The sequence below is a fragment of the Solanum pennellii genome, chromosome 9 (genome assembly GCF_001406875.1).
Source record: "Solanum pennellii chromosome 9, SPENNV200".
NCBI lineage: Eukaryota > Viridiplantae > Streptophyta > Magnoliopsida > Solanales > Solanaceae > Solanum > Solanum pennellii.
In genome coordinates this window covers 28,085,907-28,092,541 of record NC_028645.1, presented here as the reverse complement: position 1 = coordinate 28,092,541, position 6,635 = coordinate 28,085,907, and positions in this window count along the sequence as shown.

Genomic DNA, 6,635 nt, shown 5'->3' with positions numbered 1-6,635 from the left:
ATGGGGAGATGGTGTGCTGAAGTACCAAGGCATATTATGTGTACCAATGGTGGATGGACTCCAAGAGAGGATCTTGGAGGAGGATCATAGCTCCAGATATTCTATTCATTCGGGTTCCACCAAGATGTACTGCAATTTGAGAGAGGTATATTGGTGGGAAGGAATGAAGAAGAACATTGCCGAGTTTGTTTCCAAGTTTTCAAATTGTCAGCCAGCGAAAGTGGAACACCAAAGGCCTGGAGGTTTATCTCAGAATATAGAACTTCCGGAATGGAAGTGGAAAATGATTAATGTGGACTTCATACTTCATAACAGGTTTGCCAAGATCGCGAAGGGAACATGACTCTATTTGGGTGATTGTCGACAGAATGACAAAGTCAACCCATTTCTTGCCGGTAAAGACTACTTTTTTGGCCAAAGATTATGCAAAGTTGTACATTCAAGAAGTGGTAAGACTTCACAGAGTTCTATTCTCCATTATTTCCGATAGAGGTGCACAATTTACTGCACAATTCCAGAAATCCTTCATGAAAGTTTTGAGTTCAAAGGTGAATTTTGAGCAATGTTTTTCATCCTCAGATAGATGGACAAGCAAAACATACTATCCAGACCTTAGAATATATGTTGAGAGCTTGTGTGATCGACTTCAAGGGAAGTTGGGATGATCATATACCTCTCATTGAGTTCGCTTACAACAATATTTATCATTCGAGCATCCAAATAGTCCCATATGAAGCTCTTTATGAGAGAAGGTGCAGAGCTCCTATTGGGTTGTTCGAAGTTGGCGAAGCAGGGTCGATAGGACAAGATTTAGTCCACCAAGCTATGGAGAAGGTTAAAGTGATTCAAGAAAGATTGAAGACAAAAAAAAGTTGCCAAAAGTCATACATCGACGTTAGGAGAAGGCCATTAGAGTTTGAGGTAGATGAGTGGGTGTACCTTAAGGTTTCACCTATGAAAGGAGTTATGAGGTTTGGTAAGGGGAAACTTAGCCCCCGGTATATTGGTCCTTATAAAATCTCCAAAAGAGTGGGCAATGTGGCTTATGAGTTGGAGCTACCCCAAGATTTAGCAGCGGTTCATCCGGTAGTCCATATTTCTATGTTGAAGAAGTGCTTGGGTGATCCTGCATTTATAGTACCAACAGAGAATATTGGGATTAAGGATAACCTATCCTATCAGGAAATTTTGATTCAGATTTTGGATCGTCAAGTTCGCAAATTGAGGACAAAGGAAGTTGCTTCAGTCAAGGCCCTTTGGAGGAACCAATTCGTTGAAGACGCGACTTGGGAAGCTGATGAGGATATGAAGAAGAGATATCCACATCTTTTTGAATACGGAGAGAATACAGATCAAGGAACTAAATTCTCTTCTTAACACTTTATAATACTATGTATAAGCATGTTATTAGTTGCTTTCGTTGTGGAGTCATGAAATGATATTACTACTCTTAGCTTAGTGAAAGGATTCTCATTCGAGGATGAATGTTCCAAAGGGGGAGATATTGTAACATCTCGTAACTTGAAGTAACCAAGAATAAGCTAAGAAACCAAGAATAATCATTTTTGGAATAGGTAAGGAAATTTGAAAAATTTCAAGATTTCAAAAGTGAGTTGGGTTGTTGGATTGATAAAAGCTAAATCCGGATTTGTTAAGGGTGTTTTGCTCTTTCCCTAAATCACTTATTTGATTATTTTTTTGGGTAATATGTTGGGGTCTAAGCTGATCCCATTGAGTTTACGCATTTACAAAACAAGTTAAGGATTTGAAAGAAGAGAAAAGAAGAGGAGAAAAGAGGAGAAAGGAAAAGAAGACGCAAGAACACCAAGTATCGTTGCATGGATTTCGTCGGGGCTGATCTCTTTGAGGTATGTGGGATCTTTTGTGTTGGGTTACTTCACCCACACATCAATTTGTTTCAGTTCAGCAAAATTGAGGATTTACTTCATGCTAGGAGTTAAGTCCTTAGAAAGAACATATGATTTCTTGTTGATTGGATTATTGGCTATCATGGTTGATTAGAAACTTGTTAATTCGAGTTATTTTGAGTTGAATTCAGTAGTTATTGATAGTATCAATGGTCCAATCGTTAAGTGAAATATATAGAAAGTTTTGGAGGGTTTAGAGATGGAAAACGAGTTGAAAAATTTGTCAGACGCATCTGGGTAGGGGCAGGCCCGCCGCGCCTGCAGTGCGCCACAAATTGGCCTCAGTCAACCAAGGCCTGGAGCAACACCCCACCAGTGTCCCAGAATCAGGCCTCAATCAATAAGGTTGGCGTGGTGCGCCCCCAGTATGTTGGACCCTGCGTTTTTCTTCCAACTTTGGTAGTTTAGACCTTTAAAGTCCTTCCAAGGTATATTAACATCCCCCAATGAATTGTAATCAGTTGAAATGTTCTCTAAATACCTAGAAATCATCCAGGAACTCAAATTGAAACCTTGAATCCATAATTCATTCAAGGAAAGTTAAGATCGAAGTCAAGAAAGTAAGAAGTCAAGTCTAAAGATATGAAATGAGTAAAAGTAAAGTTTTCAAAAGTTCTTAGAGTCTTACTTAAACGTTTTAACTTTGTTTTAAGGCTCGGGTTCAAGTTAAGGAAAGGGGTAAAGGTTGAGTCTATTTCTCAAAAAGGTATAAGGGAACTAAGTGTGCCCTAAGAGTTAAAGTATCAAGTTAAGTAAAGAATAAGAGTTGAGTTCAATTCTCTAAAGTTATAAAGGGGGACTAAGTATTCCCTAAAGGTTGATAAATGTTTTACATTTAAGTAAAAAGGGAACTAAGAAGTTCCAAAAGAGTTTTGAACAAAAAAGGGGAATATTAATTCCAAAAAGGAGCTTTTAAAAGTTAAAGGGTTCAGTAAATTATCTTAACCCAAAGGAAGGAAGTTTTATTAAAAACATGAGCTAAAGTACGTTTTGGGAGTAGTATTGAGCATAGAGGTGGGGATGAGAGTGTAGATAACTCAAGTTCTCATGTAAACCATGTAACTAACACGGGTATTAACGTGTCATACCTTTTAGATGATCATGTAAGGTTAGCCAGTGGATCCACTAGGTAGAGGATGTTCTATGTGACGGCAAAGTATAGAACAGTTTTGGCAGCGTGGGCAAGACGCTATATCACCGCTTAGGCTCATAGTGGTAGTTGTCGGTTAGAAAAACTCCGACAGAAACTATATTACTTTCATATATAAGTAAAGTTGAGTCTCTTATTGTTATATCTTTAATGAACTAAGAGTTAAACAGTTTTATCAGTTTTACTTAAATATACATTGTATATGTCGTTATTGCTTTATATTGAGTTGTTATCTTATGAGTTGAGAAGAGCTAAGGTAAGTTCATCCTTACTCCATTTCGAATTTTATCGTTGTGTTTAGAACTCCAAATACTCATACATTAAATATACTGATGTTAGTTGGCCTGCATCATTTAATGATGCAGATGCAGGTAACCAGGATCAGCACGCAGCGCACGGTTGATCTCGTTGAGCACTCCACAGTCAGTTGGTGAGCCTCCTTGCATTCCGGAGGACATCCCTTTTATTGATTTTCTAGCTTAGTCCATTAGGATGTTGTGGGGTCATCCCTCTTCAGTCAGTTAGAGGTCCATAGACTGTTAGTAGTTCAGTTTCGGTCAATTTACTTGTTGAGACTCGAGTGCCATTTTGGCTAGCTTAAATTATGAAGTATTTGTTTTTTTTTTATATACTTTATTCTTGTTTAAGTTGAGTTTAGTCTTTGGGTGAGTTAAGTAAGCTAGATCAAGGGTTCGTTTGGGGGCCAGTAATGGTCTTCGAGTGCCGGTCACGTCCAGGGTGTAGGCTTCGGGCGTTATATATAGTTTCTAGAATAGTTAGTGTAGAATCTAGAATAGTTATCTTCAAGAAATATCTAGATATTCTAGGGTAGAAGATAAAGATAACTCAAATTTTCTTTGTAGAAGTATCTAGAAGAACTTATAGAACCATCCATGAACAAATATAAATATGGGTGATCTTATACATTTGTAATCAACCGAAACCAAATAGTCTTCTTCTATATCAAAGTTCTTTTATCCAGAATACTTTTTCTCCCTTTTAGCTTCCTCCTCCTTAGTTGAATCTTCTGATCTTAGTTAACGATCTTAGGTTAGCAGAAGGATTCCCAAATTATACTTTTCTAGTTGCTATTCTCTACATGGTATCAGAGTCGTAGTCGCAGATTGTCTAGAGAGTGTTACATCAAGATCGAAGTGGTGTTAGATTCAACTAGTTTGTCTATATAGATTTTAGCGGTCGTGTTAATGGACTGGGGATGGAATTGTTGAATAGAATCATACCTTGTGGGAGAGTATTTGTGGCATGTTGTTAATGGAAATGACACAAGTCCTCCTGCTGATGGAACGGAATATAGTAGTGCATACAAGAAGTGGAAGCAGATTAATGCGAAGGCAGAGTTCATTCTGAAGAGGACAATATCCTCCGGCTTATTTGATCACATTATAAAGTGTAAATCAGCTCATGAAATATGGAGGACCCTCGATCGTTTGTTAAAGTAGAAAAATGAAGCTCGACTGCAGATATTGGAGAATTGAATTAGCTAATACAACTCAAGGTAATATTTCCATCTCTGAGTATTTTTTGAAGATTAAGAACTTATTTTCTAAGATATCTTTGTTGAATCCGAAAGAGGCTATTTCTGAAGCATGATGAGAAGCATAGTCATTCGTGGGTTATAACGTGAATATATTCCATTTGTGACATCGATTCAAGGATGGACTCAACAGCCATCATTGGAGGAATTTGAAAATTTGTTGTCGTCACAAGAATTACTAGACAAGCAGTTGGCTAAGGTGTTTGTCAAGGACGGAGAGGGAGATGCTCTTGTAGCCGACAAGAGAAACTTTAAAGGAAAAACAGGAAATATGTCACACTCTCGATCCTTAGGTGGTTCACGCTCACCTAGAAAGAAGGAAAAGTCTTCTAACTATTACGGCAAGAAGCCTCTTAGATGTTATCAATGTGGAAACATAGGTCACATAAAAAGATATTGCCGAGTCAAAGAGAGTAATATGGCTCAAAAAGTTGCTGAAGAAGAAGAAGAAGAGTGGGAACAATGTTTAGGAGCTGAGGCTCGAGCAATAGATGTCATGATTTCCATCAATCTTGAAAAAGAATGGATCGAGGATTCAGAATATAATATATTTGATCACTTGGAGAAGCAAGAAGTTGATGTTGTCGGCACGAAGCAAGAATTTTTTGAAGATGTTCCAAGTGGTGATATGGAAGCTTCTATTGAAGAAATCAAAGAAGAAGGTCCCGAACATGCAACATCTGAAACTACATGTGCTAGTGGCGACCTTTATAGTGAAAGCATTGATGGAGATGCATTGGAAGTGAAAGTATTTGGTCAAAAATCTTTTATATCAAGGCCAAAGAATGACTCAAAGCAATTTTTGAAAGCAGATGGAGAAAGTAAAGATCAAATAGATAAAGAAATTGATATTGAAGTCTCAAGGACAAAGGATATGATTTTTGAAAGTTTTGAAGATGCCAACTAATTTATAGAGGAGATGATAGATGAATATAATAGTGGATCATATGTAGGTCTTTAGACTTCAGAGGAAATTAATAGTGCTTCTCTCGATAATATAATTGTTGAGAAAAAGGGGGAGTTTGAGAACTCAGCAAGGAGATAATCTACATGGATCAATTGATCGTGAAAAATCTTTATCATTTGAAGAAGGAAGAGGAGTCCAGAAGAAAATGCCGAGATTTTCACCAAGACGTGGCTCAAAGCATCATTTGAGTTCTTTCACAACAAGTGTGGGGTAGTTTCCAAAATTCACTTTAAGGGGGATTATGGAAAATGATAAAGTTGATTTTTGGACTATCATCGATTTTTCTAGTATAGTTTCTAGAATAGTCTAGTGTAGAATCTAGAATATCTTCAAGAAATATATAGATATTCTATGTTAGAAGATAATGATCACTAGAATTTTCTTTGTAGAAGTATCTAGAAAAATTTCTCGAACCATCCATGAACAAGTATAAAAATGGGTGATCTTGTACATTTGTAATCAACCCAAACCAAATAGTTCTTTTATCCAAAATACTCTTTCTCCCTTCTAACTTCCTCTTTCTTAGTTGAATCTTCTGATCTTAGTTAACGATCTTGGGCTAGCAGAATGCTTCCCGAATTATACCTTTCTTTTGCTTTTCTCTACATGTTGGATATAATAAAAAACATTGTTCATAGAAATATTTTCTTAAAAAATGGTTCCAAGAAAATAAATAGCTATTTTTATCTTTTTTACTTTTAATTTGTAAATTAAAGTTGATATCGAGAAATATTTATATATAATTTAAATAAATATTATGAAAGGTAAAGATGAAGGGTAGGGGGTGTAAGAGGTGAGGAGGGGAGTATGATTTATATAATTTGTTTTTCATATTTTCATTTAGAAGTTAATTTTTCTTAATTTTTACCGAACTTATTTTCTGGACGAAACATTTTACATAAAATATGAAGAATTTTTTTCTTTCATATTAAAAACACGTCAGATTAATTTGTTAATAAATAATACACAAACATATACATGTCGGCATCTTCACATTCGTTATTTTAATTAAATACTCCCGTCGCTGTATATATA